This window comes from Varroa destructor, unplaced genomic scaffold (assembly GCF_002443255.2).
Source record: "Varroa destructor unplaced genomic scaffold, Vdes_3.0 BEIS01000002.1, whole genome shotgun sequence".
Lineage (NCBI taxonomy): Eukaryota > Metazoa > Arthropoda > Arachnida > Mesostigmata > Varroidae > Varroa > Varroa destructor.
In genome coordinates, this window is record NW_019211455.1 from 50,190,985 (window position 1) to 50,210,100 (window position 19,116).

Sequence of the window (19,116 nt, forward strand, 5' to 3'; positions counted from 1 at the left end):
ACTGAGCGAGAAGTCAATTCAATTGATTGGCCTGTGATGGCCTACTTTGTCCAATATTTTAAAAAATCAACATTCATCCTATCAAATATGTTCCTTTTACCGTTACTTGGACGCCACTATCGGACCATAGCCACTAGTTATTTGTCTTCAGTAATACTAAATTACCATGTTATGCATTGCTTAATGCAATAAGATACCGTTTCCACACTATATACAAAATAAAAAATACACAGTCTATAAGAATATGAGAAAAGCTGTCACAGCCTCTTTACTACAAACAACTGCTATTATATTGATGCGCGCAAACGTTATCGATCCCATCACTCCTGCTAACCAGATCTTAAAGCATCAGAGGTTTGGAAGCATCAGAAGAGCTGACTGAAGTTCTGGCCCTGCGCTGTCGTCGTCATCGATTCTTTGTGATGTTATTTGGTTTCATCCTTTTTCAATGCGCGACCGACTTCTAGAACCAAAGTCTTACACGGCAAGAGCGCGTAGTAGAGGTCGACGATTGAGGTACGAAATTTCGACGTAATGACCTACTGGGCAATGAGCTTTTCAGTGTTTAGTGACTTGTACCTCATACCAACGGTGAGTCAGAAGAGTGTCATTCATCTGCATAAGGCTATTATTCTCTATTATATTTGCTGCAATAGGTCTGATGTCGATTGCCCAGCCACTAAATAGAGCCAGGTGCTAAAACATTAGGCGAGTTAATGTTCAATAGCGAACCTTCTCGCTTGCCCATCTCTCGACTTTCTCACTGGCTGTCCTGTAAGTATAAAATAGGCACTAGATGAACAGGCCCTTAGTGTAGGACTGGGGGATAGGGGTGCGGCGAATACGGCTTGCCGATTCAGCAGACTGTCTTCTTCATCACGTTGCCCCCCTTGCCATTGACGCCATGGCTCCGGTCTACAGATCCCGCTTTGTCTCGTGGCCTTCTTTTCTATGTTCTACATTCGTCTTTCTTGCTGTTTCCTTTTATTCCACTGTTTTGTTATCTGCCTTTGAGAAGTTTGGCAATTTTGAATACTTCCGCCCTTGTGCTTCAATCACAATCAACATAGAAAACAAATCGGTTTACACCCTCTATTTCTTTGCCTACCAGTAGTAACAATATAATTTAAAATCCAATGCTCGCATACGAAGCCATCTAAGATATGCGTTTTTCGTTAGTATAAAACTAATAATTATGCGCAAACGAGCAGCTAGGGCATGTTAACAGTAAGATATTTTGCAGAAATCTATTTGTCCTCGATAAATTAAAACGAAGAAAGGTAACAAGGTTTCCCATCATCTTTTCTAATTCATTATCGCAACTCTCACATCACGCTTTGCCTAATTAACCTAATGACACAAATCTGGAGCGAAGTTTTAAAAGATCCTTGTTTCTTAGTTTTTTTTTTTCATCACCGAACGAATGTTTCGACCAATCTCTACCTTTGTATTATCAATGATACCTTTGATGCGCGCAGTAAGTATTTATAATTACTAAATTGTCTATGCGGGTCAAATCAGTATAAACAAAAGGGGCAGTCATCTAATGCTGAATCAATTGTACTAAGCCGGACACAACTTTACTATCAACAGTACAGATCGTACGTAGTCTGACGACAAGTTAAGACAAATAAATAAGCGAGAACGTCTTTGTTAACTTTTTGTTACCTGGGAGCATGTCAGGCCACTTCACCTCTCAGAGGACTTCATAACGCTTGAAGGAAAGCTTTTTATCGCAAGTCCGAGAAGTGGTCACATGGTACGAGGTGTTCCAAGGGAAGAATTAGAACCTAAAAAGACTTGATGGATCCCATCCAATCATCGTGTCAAACCATTCCTTTAAGAATATGGGCATTACTGAGAAACCCGGAAAGCAAAACCTTTTATGGTTCCGTAATAATCGGCTATTCTACTCACTTTGTTGAGCTTGTGTCATTTCAGAAAGCGACATTTGATGCTGTGATCCGAACCCTAGGCACTTCGCAGTACTCCTTTGGGGGCTTCGGCGTTACCGTGATGAATGACATGGCCTGTTTTACATGGTGGACACTAAAGCAGCTGCTGTAATATATTCATGATGCAATAGCCTATTCGAGCGCATGATGCTGACATCACGAATAGACTCAACTCCGTGGTCGTTATAGGCTGCCGAGGGTGTTAGTGTTGGGCAGATAAAGCCGGCGTTATTCACTGAGTTGCACCTTCGCTGAACTCTTTTCTATCAGGATTAGAGTAACACCACCACCCATAAGGTCGCCAACTTGAGGACGTCGGTTGATTTCAAACGCGAAAGATACACGATTTTGTGCACCTAGTCGTATCCCGTGGAGTAGCAGATATACGTGGCTGTCTGCTCCCGAATTGCACTTTATACATACATATATATGTGTGTATGTATGAAACAGTCGGTTACTTTCAAAGATATTTTTGGCGCCATCAAAGCCCAATGGCACGAGGTGTGCTTTTTCTTTGCCCAGCTGGGTTTACTCCCGCCCACTTCGTTGGCTCCACATTCAGGTGTCATCTGTTAGGGAGCATCTTCAGCTTCTATGCCTACCTATGTACCTTGGCTTTCAAGAAAGGGCACAGCCGCTGAAATCTTCCCGAATGTTTGCCATTCTTGCGCTAGGCGGTATGCTCTGTTTAGTGAATATTGATAAAAATTGTCCTCCAGATTTATTTAACGAGTTGCCGTTGCTGGGCCGCCGGTATCCAGTATTAAACTGTCATATTATTATTCTCTAGTTTTTCTCGTTTGTTGCCAAGAGCCGACCACTACAAGTACATGACGACCACTGTAAATACCACTACGACTACTTCTCGTGGCTATCTTTAACCAGACAGTGCAAAATAGATGCTTCTTTCTTATAGTGCGTCTTTTCGAAATTTTCTAGCTCGGCTCACCCTTTTTTTTTAAAACGGTTGTCGAAGACGAAGAAAGTATTCGGCGCTCTCACCTTTTGAGGGTGCCCGTGGCTTTTGCAATACTATGACCACAGCTATAGGTTGCCAGCGACTTCGAAAAGGCAGTGGGATAAAAGCTTGGTCAGACCAGACACGTAACGTTTAAAAAAATCCTAAGCACCTCTTCAGAGTTATGTGGACAAAAAACGCAGGAAATGTATTACGTTATGCATACACTCAGTGCCTAAACACAACGACAGGAAAGCTACAGGCTACCCACGGTCACTTCTAGCGGTTCTGTCGTACTGAACATCAAGGACGCAAAGGCCATCCTGCCGAAAGCACGTACGCGTGCATGTACGTACGTTGTACAATCGATTGTATGTGTTTACAGGGTTACAATATTCATAAAGCGCGAATGTTGTACACCAATTTCTTTTACCTGCAACAGCAAAGTGTACAAAGATGTATTAATGAGGTATGATAATATTAGTCCGGTGAGCCTGGTTGTACTGGCTAGTAGGCATAAGGTACTTCAGCCGTTCGTACGGCTGTTTGAGAACGGCACTAATTATTTTATACAAATAAACCTGTAATCTGGTTAAGGTGTACTCCGGATTTGGAAATCCTGGTTCGAACTCTTCTATGTGCCATATATTATACAATTAATGTAAAATAATAAACGTTTAAGTTTGACTATGCCACGCTTAGGTCTACCCATTACGCGAATGGACGTTCGCATTCAGTGCGTTACTTTATTGCAACGTTATTCTATTGGAATTGCTGACGCAATCAATAGCTGGCACCTATTGTATGAACTCTTTTACTGCAAAAATTCTTAAATGAATGGGCAACACTTATGCTCCCTGGAGCACACAATCAACCTTCGGCGATTAGTGAAGCTCGGAAAGAAAGATCTGCCTTCATCCTGCGATTTTCAATAAGTAACAAGTTCTTTCATGCTTTGCATAGAAAAAGAAGTCTTCCTAAGACATCCCGTCAGACTAGTAAAGCCCTATGGCTATTGTCCAAGCGTTCTCCCAGCTGGCTGCTGTGTCATAGCAAAATTGGCCTACCCGGCTGTCGAATGGCGACCGAAGATTGGCGGACCCTTTGTGTGTCCTAGATTTGCCTCTGTGCTTTCTGCTGTAGTGATCAACCAACTTGTCTTGTGTCAGCTTATCTACAAATCTTAGTGGAGGGTCAATCTAGAGAAGGATATCCAGTAGCACCGTAGGCGAGTGGGACGGACGGGATCGTAAAGCCACTAGCCCGCGTTAGAGAATTTCAAACGAGCGCGAAACCTAGGAGCCTCTAGCCAAGTTAAGGATGTATGGATAGTACCTAATGCTTAGGAAGAATCGGTTTCTCCGTCGGTCGACAAGGCGGTCGTGGGTCTAGCGAGCAGCAGAAGAAACCATGTCAATAATGTTCTGCGATGGCGGACCTTCCCTCATCTTCCAGAGGACTAGCAGGCGGCACGAACTATGTTTCCCTTAACCCTTTTCTGCTCTGCCTTCGATAAGGCTCGTTTTGTCGCTGCATTAGAACAGGAGACGGCTCCTTTTTACGTAGAAAGCCTTCAAGAAATAAATAAAGGGATATTCAGAGATACAACTTTCCTCCAAAAGAAAAGCACTCGTCCGTTGATTCCAGCAGTCTTTATTAAGCTTCAAGTCTGGGGATCGGCGTCTGGAACCACTGTCACAATTACAGTGCGTTAGTTTTTCTACCTAAATCAAGAAGCGCGCCAAGAGAGATACAAGATGTTGTGTCGACTTCGAAAACGTCGTTCGCCGGGACAGCGAGGACAATGGATCTATGACGTTTTTTTCTAGCTTAATCATCTTGACCTTTCTTCAAGTTTCTGACCTATATTTGGCCTCTTTTCCTTTTTGCTGCTTTGGGATGAAGTTTATTCCATAATGATGCAATTCTATTTGGTTAAGTTTGGAACCTCGACAACTGGATTAGTTACATAAGAGCATTGCAACAAAAGTTATACTTAACAGAGAGGAATAACTTTGAGCTAGCACAATCAGTGTGTAAGAGGATACTGCCAATTTTTGCCAAATTTATATTCAACATTCATTTTTAGGCTAATTTTGCTATGTATCTATGTCGGGTATGCTCACCATGCAACTGAGACTTTTGGGTGCTAAGTTCTGATTATCGGGGAAAGCTAATTGGATATTTAAGCACTTCATATTAAAATGTTCAGATTATAAAAAACGTATGATATTTTGTTATTATCAGTTAGTGCGTAACTTCTTCTTCAGGTATGGTCGTTGCAAACACTTAGTGGTAAACCAAGCCTGGTCGGATGAGTGAGAAGACACTTGTACCGAGACTACTTCACAACCCAAATGAGATCGCGTACTAGCGCCTTTATTCAAGCAATAGGTAACCAGTTGAGCAACGCTGGTGGCCCCTTACCAGTCGCTGCGATTCTCTCCTTGAGGAGCAGAACCTAACTAACCTTTCTGGTAGATTAGCTTAGTTCTTTTCTTCGTAGCAGGAAGAACTTTTCTGCATTCCTAAACTACACAGCCTAAGTTAAAACGATTTTCCTCATATATATTCATGTTGGAATTTAATAAATTTTTGATAGCGAGTTTGAAAGACATCAATAAGGCATAGCCTCAAAGAATCATAGCCTCGCAATTACGGGTTTATTGCTTCCAATTAACGAGCAACAATGGCAATACCAGCTTGCTAGTTTCTGCATGTCTAAGAGCGTACGAGTAAATATGTCTGCAACAGGTTATCTTCTTTTTATTCCCATACACTGAATCAAATCGGAATAAGCTGTATAGGATCAATAGATAAATAACAGTATCACAATTGCTGTAAAACTATCAAAATAACTAAAAATACAAACACAAGATAGTACATCTTTAATTCGGGTGGTTGTATGTATCTCATTATAGACTGCCAGGAAACTTAGATACGAAGTTTCGGCAGATTTGCAATAATCATATTACTATTATTTTTTTGTATACCATCATCTGCAAAACATATGCAAAGTAAGTGCCGCAGCAAGAGAAAGAATATACGACTGCATCCACTACGATAGCTTTTGAATTAAAAATACCACATAAACACTATAACCTAGTAAAATATATTCAACCACTTAATCGGACTCTGATCGATAAGAAGATGCCTAATCAATAACAAAAAGTTCATGAAATAACATGATCCAGGCGGCGTCTATACTGTCATTACCAGAAACAAAGGCCGGTGGACTAGGACTTACCTAAATGAGCAAATGACACCCATCCGAAGACTCTCCCATTGACATCAGGTGACATTGAGCCGCGAGCTTTATTCTCTCAAGGCACACATGTCACCCCCAACAACGACGTTAATAAAGTGTTCAACGTATGAATACGCACAATTTCCTTTCACACGTAATGTCCGATACATATTTTTTACCCCCTTATTGTCTCACCTGTAAGTTGCTAATAAATAGCGTTAAAGTATGACGGTCCTAATGCAGGTCGTGTGCATGGTAAAATGTATTCTAGACAAAAAGGCAGAAGATGACAAATAGGAGCGGAACTAAATGGCTTTGGTTGACTCAGGTACCGAATCGGTCTCTTACTATCACAAGTAGGACAGAGAGCTACTATAGACATTTGCCCAAACATCGATATGGCAATTGGTCGCTCACTTGGCTTTTGAACATCCATTTCGATTGATTCCATTTATTTTCTCTATTTAATTGCGTTGTTTATTATCTTTCGGGCATTCAATTATGTCATTTAACATTTTTACGTGATACTCGCTAGGCTTTCAGCGTCGGTGGATAATCACTTCGATAATAATGAGATATTAATAGGTTTTCAATGGTTACGCCGTATACTGGCTCTCTTCGTTTAGCATAAATATAAAATTTCGCTGTCTTACTAAACTTAGCCCGCCATAACTTCGTAGAAGGTTTCCTCTGAAAGAATCACGAATGTCGTCTTCTATAATGCTGCTAACAGCTTTAATTTGAAAAACGAAGCTTCAGCGCCAAGTAATCAGAGTGTGGAACGTATGTCGAAACGGTTGATGAAACGAAGGCAACAAAATCTTGTCTTGCCTTGGGAACAAATCGTCCCTCTTAGATTATTCAGGATGGCGAAGCCTCACCTGGCACAAACCAGGTTCATAATTACTGTATAATTAGGAGCGTAATATTCTCTCTATGAACGAAATAAAGAAAGACCACTAAATCATATCAATTGTTATCCACATATCAATTGTTATCAGGCAAGCAAGTAAATTCTTATCTTTCCGCACTATATCATAGCTTGCCTATAGTAAGTTAAATCAAATAGCGAAAACTTCAACTATGTTACAAATCTCTTTTATTGCTTCGAGTAGTAGTCATCGGCCTGTGAAAGCATGCATAGTAAACTTTCTCTATGAAAGAACTCTTAAACGTTTTTTTACATACGTCTAGATAGTTGTCGTGGCAAGACAAAATTGAATCTTGACAGAGCAGTAGTTTGACAGCTTAAGCGCCCTATATAATCGTTCCAAAAAAAAGGTTCTTGTAGCATTAGGATCGGAGTAACATTTGACAAAACAATTGCCCTTAGGGGAACTGTTTAATAGAAATGCGGTATGTGGCACATAGCGGGTTTCACATAGGCGTTGTTCATCACGCAACATATACATTAGTTAGCTCGTGCCTTCCTCAGAAAAAACAGTCAGGGACGTATAAACGTGAAAGACCCAGGCAAAGTTAACAGTCTTTGTATGCAACGTATCTAGCTTCAATGAACTGTGTTCATGCAAATAGTGCGGGTTATGGCTCAAGATTCGTAATTTAGAATATTACATATTTTTTGCACGAAACGGTTTGAATATGCCCAGATTGGGACTCGCTTCCAAAACAGTCCAGCATTATTTCATAAAATGGCTATGTTTGTATGCGTTCCCGCCCGTATCCTACACAGTACATGCGTCCTCTGCTATAATACAGAGCTTCACCTCTACCGTCGTCTTGAGTACAGCTTCTAGGAGAACTGAAATCTAAGTTGACACGTCTTCATAGGCCATTTAGACATGGCTGGTCTTTGGCAGTTCTTTTCTCTACTGAGTCCTTTCTCCTCCCTCGAGGGCAATTGGGCGGTTCTTCGCGCGGGTTAGTGCTGCTGGACTTCGGGTACTACGCAAGGCCACATGAGGTTTGATCTCCCTTTTAGTCATCACTCAAATCTTCTGTTCCCGAACGCTAACGCCTACTGGCCCCAACGGACAGCCTACAGGGAGTAGCAAAGCGAATGAGGTGCGAGGGATGGGGACACCGCACTCAAAGTCAAATAAAGAATGTTAATGTATATTTGCTCAGCAGACGTTTCGACTGCTGGTTGGCAGCTGTGGTCTGCTTCAGCGAGGGTGTATGTTTGTCTGTGAGTAGCGGAACTGCGTCGACTGTACAATCCTGCTGACTTAAGTAAAACGGCTAAGGCTTGAGGGATGAGCATGGCGCTAGTGCCCGTACTAACGACAGTCCCTTAGCTGGTGGTCCAGAGCTCCCCAGACCTGGGCAAAGTGGATAAGAAGGGACAACAGGTTGAGTTTGATCTGCTAGTTTACTGAGAATTTACCAACTGGTTAGAGGAACTCTCAGGGCCCTGAACTCTCGACGCGACTGGGGATAGCACACACACTTTAAGGCTTTATTGACAAAAGGCCCAGGGTAGCAAATGATGGCTCAGTCGTTTGTGTATCCGCCAATACTTCGCTTGTTTATTACTTTTGCCGTTTTTGAACATGATTCGCTCACGAAATGATATATGAGTCGGCCTTTTCGACTGAGTTAGATACTGCTTCGTGTGATAGACTGTATAATCAAGCATATCTATCTCGATGCAATCTAAACATATCTCTCGACTCATCTTCTTCCGTCTACAAATCTCTCTCCGATATTTTCGTTTCGTTCCTGAGTCTGTTGCTGAAGCTGTACAGTGGTATTATGTACACGGAGGTATCGCAGACCTAAGTAGGTTCTAGCAAGCAGGTTTACCCCGAACTCAAATTGAATTGTTAACTTCTGAGGTCGTACTATGGCAAATTGACGAATACAATTAAGTCAAATAAGCTTATATATGTATATAATGCCAAAACCAAACACTAACATCGATCGATCGATGCCAATAAAGTGCTCCTACGGCGCTACGGGTAGCAGCTTCGAGCCGGAAGCACCAGCGGTGAAAAGCTTAGCGCCTGCAAAATTATTGTTGTTTTAATGTCATAATGCAAGCCATATATTCAGGCTATAACCATTATCCTCTTCCTTCCGTAGTCAACGAAGGCATCTTTTCTATTATATTGGTGTCATGGCTATCATTGCTGATACAATATATATATTGTGCAAATCCGAATTTCCGGACAGAGCTCAAATCCGAATTTCGGATCCTTCCAGATCAGAAACCCACTGTACCTAAGAGCGCATTTAGGTATTGCAGGCCAATGCTATATGATCAAAATAAACTGGAAAAATACTTTTGAACAACGATATGAATGTTTGACAATGTCTACTTGACGAGTAACCCTTAAGTGAGTTGTAGTGTTTTTCTCGATTATTCTCCCTACATTTGGCTCACAGTGGATGAGGTAAGCTATAACGTGTAGATAAAAAAAAGACCCTCCGTTTTCCGTCCTGCCTCTCGCCTTTCTTCCACTCTACAATTTAGTAATGTATTTGGTGTTGCTTAGTCACTATCTACATAAGTTGTCTCCACTCGAGCGGTTACACCTATCTTTATGAGAGTGGCCAAAGCTTACTCAAGCCGGCGTGGAGACGTTACGCATCGCTCGCGAATAAGATCCATTTCCCAAAGCAGAAAGCCTTAGATGATTCGGCTCCCAGACGCATTAAGGGACACCTTGAAAAAAGTCTCGCAGTCAAAACTTTTGGATTTATTCCGCAGCTAATGCCGCTGTAGCAGCTGTTGGCGCCTTTAATAAGACCGATTTATTCCTTTGCACTGATTTCAAGGACGGCAAGACTATCCAGAAGGCTAGCGCTGTCGCCGTCTGCGAACCAGCCACTTCTCGACGTACTTCTGCCGAAGGATCCTTTAATAACAAAGCCGACAATGCTGGTTCCAACGAGTTGTTTTAAGATATTGAGAGTCTTCGTAATAGAGCGAGGCAGACATTGGGGCTAACAGGGTGGTTTCACGACCCAACGGCTCAAGAGCGGATTGAAGAGTTGGAATGTTCCCTTGTAGCCATTTTCTCTCTTTCCCCTCTTTCTCTCTCTCTCTCTCTCTCTCTCTCTGATTTTTTTATGCTTTCACCGATAATATTACTTTATCCACGGCCCGCCGTCCGTCCGTCCGTCCGTCCGTCCGTCCGTCCGTCCGTCGAGTCAACGCCCACCCACTGAACCGCCTATTAGCAGCGCGCAGATAGCAGAATGCTACTAGCTAGTGCTCAAAACAGCATTTAAGTGGAACGAAATTAGTTGGGCTGAATAAAAGTCTAGCGTACACTTGTTTATGCTGTTGATCTGTGAATATGTCGTGGTGCGCTGGAGAAACTTGTGATGGTGCGGATGTGCACTTAAACAGTTTTCGGGGATACTATGTAGGCCTCCACTACGTGATTTCGACGTCAAGAACATTTCGGCGGCCGTTTGTTGGTGTCTGTTTTTGTTTTCATGTGTGGTGCGAGGAGCAAGCTAGGGAATCACAGGCGAGAAAAGACGGCAATACGGAGAAGAAGGAAAGACATGATAACACAGCATTAGTAAACTATCTGTGCCCCTGGGGCACAGATAGTCAGTCAACTTGATCAAAAGTGTTCTTGTTCCTAGCTGACCCGCTGACACCTCCTTTCCTGACTTTCGACCGTCCCCTACAATGTTATTGTATCTCTGCTCTTCGCCTCCATTAACCCACACTGGTAGGTTGAAACGATTCGAGCTGCTCACCAGCAGAGCTCGTTCAAAGCAAGCGTCTCAGATACCTTTCCGTTCTGCCGTACTATTTTGTGGGAACGTTGTGTGTAACTGACTGGGGCTTCCGCGGGATGCCGTGGCTGGCTACACTTGTACGATTGTGTCTTATTTATATATTCGTTTTAATGGTTTTATATATACGGTCTTCCGTTTTAAGCTGTGCCTTCCACTGGCTGACCATCTATTTGATTTGTCTTAATTTCTACCGTTATCATACGCTTATAAATATGTATATAAAAATTGAAGAAAAATTAAGGCTCTTTGTCGCTAAAAAAAAATAGAGTACTCATTGATATGTATTTTTGATATTGTTCCAATGGATATGAATTGCATGGAATTTATAGGTGAAACGCTCTGTATCTAAGTGCAGAAAATATTATCATTCATTGTTGTTTGATAGATGGTCTACGGGGTTAAATTCTTAAAACGGGGATCCCGGAATCCAAGTACCAAAGCTTTATTTCGAACCGAATCTTCAAACGAACGAAAGACTGAGATGTGTAAGCATTATAACTATTTTTTTTATGTTGAAATATTTATCATATGGTAAGTATTTTGCAATGTCGGAGACCTAATAAATAATACAAAATTATAATAATAAGGAGGACAAATAAATCATTCATTTACTTGGGGGTCACCATACGACTTTGGTTACTACTCTAAATTGTATATAGTAGCATACCTTGTTGTAAAATTTGCCAGCTAGCTATATTATTTTAGTAGTCTAAACAACTATGTAGAAATAAGATACCAATACACCATTGAACTAGGATTATGATATAATTCAATGACTGACCGAAAGACTCAGGGCTATATTTTTTAGATAGTAAGACGGATCTTGATTTAAATTGCGTTCAAACTCGCAATACACCGAACATCCATAACACCATAATAACATAGCTAGCAATGCGTGATACGAACGCATAAGTTATTTGCTGGCCCTTTGTTACTGCAGAGCGTAGGTCATCGTGCCAATTTGCTACCGAACCAGCGATTCCCCATGTACGAAGTTTGTAACGGTATCGCCCGGTAACCGGGTTTAAAATCAGGTTCTAGACAGGCCTTGGCATCCAAGAGGCGATATTCGTATATTCCATTGCTTATTAGTGTGATCGCCATCGATATACCCGTCAAACAGGTACACATTTAATATATAAGGATATACCATAAATCATCGGTATATAAGTACGGTAAATATAGAGTTTGAAACGGTCATACATGTATTTGTTACCCTCTGCGCATACTGTCGCTCCTTCGCTTCTGATAGCTCACTGGCCGAATGTTTTCTTGTTTTTATTTCAACTCTTACCGGCTTGCTTTACGTTTATCGTCTAGGACGCTAGTCAGTAATTCCGTTGGATCTTGTATACATTCTAGATGTTTGTGTTACATAACAGGGATGGCCTTAATTTGACCTACCGTTTTTAGAACTAGCTCGGGTTTTCGTTTACTCGACACTTTTTCTTATATTTTCGTATAAGATATTCTGTTACACGCTACCCTCACATACCGTGAGGTTAAGACGCACGCTTTCACACGTTCACACGTATTATGCCGGCACTATGCCTTGACCAATTGGCGGCAGCAGCCGGTTCGCTTATGTCCAGATCGTCTTGATTAAAGGGAATTAATATATAAGATATGAGAAAGGCCAGTGGAAAAGCACATGATCGCTCATCGTGTACCCCATTACCCCTTCTAAAGATCAACAATTAGCTGTTTTATACTCTCGTCGGCCACATTGGCCTCGATGCCTCACCCAAGCAGACCCGGCTCTGGCCTTACTGGTGCCTTGCCTTAATCCTTTAAACGAGCACATAAGAACATCTCTTAGGGGCGGCAGCGGCGCTACTGCCGCTACTGGTGGCAGAGACAAGGAAGTGGCCATTGGAAAAAACAGCACGAGACGACGGGTTTTTGACATGAACGAACAAACGCGGGCTGCTGCCGAAGCCTGCTGCCGAAGCCTGCTGACAGCAGTAAAAGCGCTGAGGTTGTTTCTAGTATATCTGTGTAGCTCTATAATGAGACGATTATAATCTGCGACAGCTTGGTTATAGCAGGATGTAGAACGACCAGGCAGAGACAACATACGACCAATGTGGATCCGAACAAAGCTTGACCGGCTTTGAGACGTCCTGCTTACTTAGCAGACGATTACGCTGGCTAAAGCTCGTCCGCCATCGTCCAATTGGCGACTGCAGAAGCAGGCCCAATGTAAGTGCCAGAGGCACGATCCAGGGCAACGACCACTTTTTCCCCATGTACTCTAACGGCTGGACAGATCATTAGCTTGTAGGACAGATCGCATGGAATTTCGTAGCTTTCAGGCATACACTTACCCGTCTGTTACGCACGACGACACTTAGTCGCATTTTCTCATGCCGACTGCTACCGTCTATATCAACCCTTTAACGAACCGGAAAATTGCAGGAAATCAGTATAATATTACAAGTATAATGCCTTGCAGTTACATAGAGATACATTTAAGTTCAACAATCTACCACCGGTTTCGACCATTGTTCCAGCGTTAGATAAGGATCACATTACCACTACTTAAATGTATGGAGTACGCGGATTTGGGGTAATCGTTGTCGCGCTGATATCCCGATCATATTTAACTGATCTCCAATGGCTCGTACTTGTCGTCGTCGCCGCTCGTACACGCGCTGAAACGTGTCGGCGGTGTCGTTATTAGTATTAAGGTGCAGGTACCAATGAAGGCCCCTTCAGTTGTTACGATACCAAGGGGTATGCGGTCAAAACAAGAGTAGCAGCGGCTCTCGACAGTTTCTGTCCGTCGAAACTCATGTAACGAGTCTGTGTGAGAAGAGTAGGAAATGGCCAAAAGCGGAAGAAACGGAAGAAAAGTTCGCGCAGACAATTTTATCTCTTAGACAGGTTGCTTTATCCATTCCATTTGAATCAATGGCGGGCTGCGGCCGTCCCTTTCCCTGCTCCACCATCTCTGTCAATATCTGTATGTACGTAAGTCCAGAGGCAGCAGAGAGCAAATAGCCTCTAATACGGCGTTGTAAAATCAAGAAAAGCTATTCAGACATAACCCTAATTCGAATCGGTGGTAAACAACGAGATCGATTCGCGAGCCCTGATCTAGCCAGCAGCGATACACGAATCGGCGTGACTCACCGACTAGCTCCCATGGATAGGATCGTTAAGAACCCATACTGGCGGCTTCATACAAGATACCCGTTAAGCGCCCGCCAGTACTGTCTCTTGTGTTGTTCTGCAGCGCTAGTCCGTTCGAATCACTGAAAAGAGATTCGGATAACTGTAGAAAAGACGGCCCTGCATCCACTGACAAAGCAGCTCGTGCAGTTACACAAACAAGTACAAAATACAGAAAAAAAAAAGCTTGAAAATGAGCAGGCTTTCCTCGTTGCTTGCGGGCGTCGACCGATGTACTAATCAGTGAAGAAGCGAGTCTCCAGGACCAATCGCAAGTCTTAACTAGTATTTCACTCTCCCGATGTTCCCTCCAGCGAGTGACGAGACATCACTACGTTGACGAGACGACGTCGCTGTGCCTCTATAAGAGAGAGAGAGAGAGGGAAAGGGCGGTAGCAAGGGCGTGCACACGAACTACACCCGCTATTGCTTCGTCTACTAAAGTTCGCAAGGAACTTTAGCAGACGAAGCTTAGGCTTCTTTTTTTCTCACACAGCAACTTTGGCCAATCCTGATTCTGAGGTTGGCCGTCACGGCGTCTAGGACGAACGATTGAACTAAGGAGACGCAAGCCAATTTTGCTCTTCGTGCTTATACACACATATGACATCAACAGACTTATTTGCGACAGTACTACCACAGATACAGCGACGATTATAATATTAGACAGTACGTATGTATCTATGGGCTGATACCTCTTTCTTTTCGGTTCTTCACGGAATTCCAGATGGTCTATGACCTGCTAAAACGTCTAGGAGGGGACGGACAAGGAAAACTAGAAACAGCAAAAATGAAAGAAACAAAGAGAAGATAAGCAGCTGTTGGCAAACGACAAGAGCGCCTCTAGTATCCACAGTCGATTTAGCCTTAAGACTGCTACCTGTACCCTCGGCACTTAAGGTTGCTAAATGTTATTTTCGCCCTCCTCTCCACCCATTTGTTTCGCCTATTTATCAAAGCTTTCGACGCTTGATGTTTCGATGCAGCTTTTGGCCTTCGCTATATACCGTCATCGAGCTGTGCGACGCTCACAAGGATAAACAACAAGTTTACGACGTACACATGACAATGGGGTGCTTCTACTTTACTCTGCACTGTGAATTGCGCTAGGTGTAAGAGAACCTCGTATTGGCTACTTCTGAGCTTCTGTTGAAATGAAGATAATTTAATGGGGGCAAGCCAGCATATCACAGTTGTAGGGCGACATACGTTACGGATTTGTACAAGTGGTATTTTCGTTGAAGAGATCCTGCTGTTTCGTTAACAACAACCCATAATACGATCTTCATCTAGGATATATCGTGTTTCGATTTAACTATCATCAAATTGGAGGATGCGCCGTGCTTTAACTAATGGTGTCCATTAACGTCAATCAGTCCTGCTCCATAGAGTTGCGGTTATGGTAAGCTATATTAGTGAGATCGGCAGCCGCCATAAAAACTTGAAAACAGTTATAACTTGACACAGAGCTAGCTCCTGCCAGTAGCATTTCATGAGCTAGGGCACGTCTCAGCAGCAACGGCAGCACTTTTGTTCGTGACGATGATGTCTTGTCTATTTGGCCGTGGGGTAGAATAGACGCTGGGGATTTGAATCAAAAGGTCTTCGATTTTAGCCTGGTGGCACATGCAAATTGATATGGTCTTAGATTGATGATATTTTTCAATAAATTAAGTTACTAGCATTACTATAGAAATTGCGAGTTACCGGATTTAGCTCTGAATTAATATCTTAAAAGGTACATCTTTGCATTTTACTGAATTTTTTTTCCAACGATGAAGAACATTTAATGCAGTTTCGCCAACACCGAAGCAACACTTACAAAAACAAACTGGAAAATAAACTACATTTCACACTAAATTATATTGCATGATTGCTCATGCTGCATCGGCTATTCCACGCCGATACAAATTTTACTGAACAACTTAAATAACTAAATATTTTTAAAATTAAATAGTATAATTTCGTATTTCTACTTATATAAATCCAATGAGGACAATTTTTCATTCGTTCGTCAATGTGGTTGCTACATATCGCGGCCAATTACGATCACAAATTACCGTTACGTATGGGTATGATGGCTCTAGTATAATAAGAAAATTGGTAGTAGAAAATATCGTGCACACTGATACCGTTCTGTTTTGGTTAAGAAATGCAGGTAAGGCGTAGATGACCATTGTATAGGCTGTTGGACGTCGACTATGCAGCATACCGATTTGTCGTAGACGAGTTATAACATCTAGCTGATCTACCTTGGTACTAAATGACTGGAAAACACTCGCTTCTTTAGCCATAATCAGAGTCTTCTCTAAACACTAGAGCATATTCTTTCTCAGTGATATGCACACAGCCCATATAGCCCTATATTATCAAGCTGTATCTTCTTCAAAATGGATCATTGTGCCGAGCCTTGTTCTATTGAACAAAAGCCCTTAGCCAATATATTGGTCGAATTTTTCGTTTCCTTGATATTAGCTTCAGCAATAGCGCGCTATATATATATATATAATAATAAAAAATAGTTATCTATTTTCAATAGATAACTATTTTTTAACTATTATTATTATTTGCATGGTAACTATATACATGTATTCTATTATTTTAGTCTAGATTTTTCCATAGAATTTCCTAGTGAGAATGTGTCCACATTAGAAAACGTATTAAGTATCTATAAGAGCAACTTTCAGAATGGCAGAAATCCATAACTTGAGCTTATGTCTGGTCAACAATCTTAGCTGTTTAATGCATAGTTTGGATACAATATCTTCTACCTGTTGAGCTCGCACTGTGTCCTAATCAATGAATAAGGACTTATGAAGAACATAAACTTATGTAGCCGAACATTTACTTTAAGGTAACGTGTTCAGTTACAAACGCGTACCGATGTGGCCGTCTGCGTCATAAGTGATAATTCAGTACATCGCTTCTATAAGGCGGCCATTTGTCTAATGTTCCACCGATCCACGAGAAGTGTGGAAGATCTGATTTTCGAACCCCGGTGCTAACAGCAGGAGATTTTAAGATAAGATAACTCGGTTTTCACGACAGCTCTGAACACTGTTAATTATGTCCTCCACAAGAGTCATTTGCAAAGCGAAACGGTTTTTTCTTTGTTTTTTTCCGTCAACGGCTCACAGTGACTATGATAATTGCTACGTTAATGAACGGCTTCAGATTCCAGAAATCTTAAAAACGAAAACGTATTGCGGAATATCGCACAATTTTAAAATACTGCCATTTTGGAACATTTTAGAATTAACGCGGTACACGTTTCTTTAATTTTATACAGAAAAGTCAAATACATGTACAAATGAATGGTACTGACAAAAAGTTCTAACCGAACTTCTCCTTTTGCGCGTGACTATTTCGATTTTCAGTGACATATTTTCATCATAGGTCGACCGACTGCTATCCTACTAATGTTTCGTGTTTTGCATACGGTGGTGCCCTTAAACATTACATCGGACAGGCGGTTCCCGGTATTACACTCAATTTCAAACTAGACTACCGCGTGCCGTTGAGTTTAGTTGGCAAATACTTTGCTACTCTGCCATTAAGGAAAGGACCTATTACTAGAATCTCCTACAAATGAGACTATGCCGAGTTCTACTTGCGATCGCGAGCACTCCCTACAGGTTGCGTGTTTTAACGCTATGATAAGGTAAATTACCAGCTGTTTTCGTGCGAGATACAGTAACTAGGTATTGGACCAAAAGGTTCTGGCACAAAGATGATCTCTCGAATTGGATATTTAAGGTGCAAAGGTGGGAGTCACTTTTTATTTCCTCAGTACCTGGTGTCCCTCCAGAAGCCCCTCGCCACCTGGTGCTTGAAGCCTTTTTTTATACGGTCACAGTGAGTAGCTGGCAAAACCTAACTTAAATGACAGAGGGACAAACACAGGAATTGAAAGACCACGAGATCGTCTAGAACTATAGGAAGCCATTATCTTGATTAAGCCAGCTTGAAATGAACAGAATCGAATCGAATCGAATCGAATTATAAACCCTAATAAAGACTAATAAACCTGGCAGTACAAGTTACGCTCCCAACTAGTTTGTAGTACGGTAAAGAAGATCTGGGTCGGTGTGAAGTGAAGCTTAACAGACAAATTGAAAATTAGTCGGTTAGACTGATACCGGCGGATTCGAGTCCAGCCGTCAGACTTGAGCCCCACGATGGTGTCCGAACGTGCTTAAACGGTATCACTCAAATTCCCTGAACAAAAAAGTTCAGTACTAAAAAACTATATACGACCATACTGCAGATTACCTCAATGGGCAAGAAGATGTCATCGAATGTAACAACGTCCCGCCAGTTGCTATTCACAGTAAATTCCGTACGCGTTTTATGGATACAACAAAAGTAGAGCATTTCTAATTTGATATTGTCGTAAGCACAATGGACAGATCGTGGCCATGTTTGGGCGTCCAATTGTTACGAAAAGTGCACGACAACGTACTGCACACGGCACGCAACCTAGTCGTACGCACAAGAGGACTGTATCAGAGGCTGGTAAACTGACTTGTTTTCAAACAGATTTCTACATCTCTACCGATTTCGTATAGAAGAAGATACAAATTACGGAGCAGATCGATCTTTTAATGAATGCATTTCAAGGCGCCCACATAGATGCCGTATGTTACACGTTCTCCTGAGATATACGACGTAAATTCCCCGCCATTTATCAAACTGTAACACTCATCGTTAAAAAAAGAACTTGGCGTTAATGGTACAGGAAATTGTGTTTAAATCTAATTGTGTAACTTTATATAATAAATATTATTATTAAGTTGTGCCGTACTGTTTGACAGATAAAATTCTACAAAGCTCTAAATGTGTGCTTGTTGTCATAACATTAATTCCTGTCAACGCTTACTAGGGGGGTGGCAGATGACCGCGACAGTGGCGGTTGAAGAACTGCTGCGAGGGCTGTCTAACTATCTGCATAAAATTAATGGAAACGTTATTTGTAACGGTTGATTTTGCATGAGCTTCCGGAGCTGCTTTCTTCATCCCCTTTCCTAATTCAAACATGCATTTTTTAACAGAAAACCATT

General features: G+C 41.8%; 1 protein-coding gene across 4 annotated transcripts in view; it reads right to left on the bottom strand.

The window, feature by feature from the left end:
- The window catches only part of mGluR (metabotropic Glutamate Receptor), a 271,206-nt gene that overhangs the window by 113,479 nt on the left and 138,611 nt on the right, over positions 1-19,116 (bottom strand). The gene's annotated exons all lie outside the window — the stretch shown is intronic.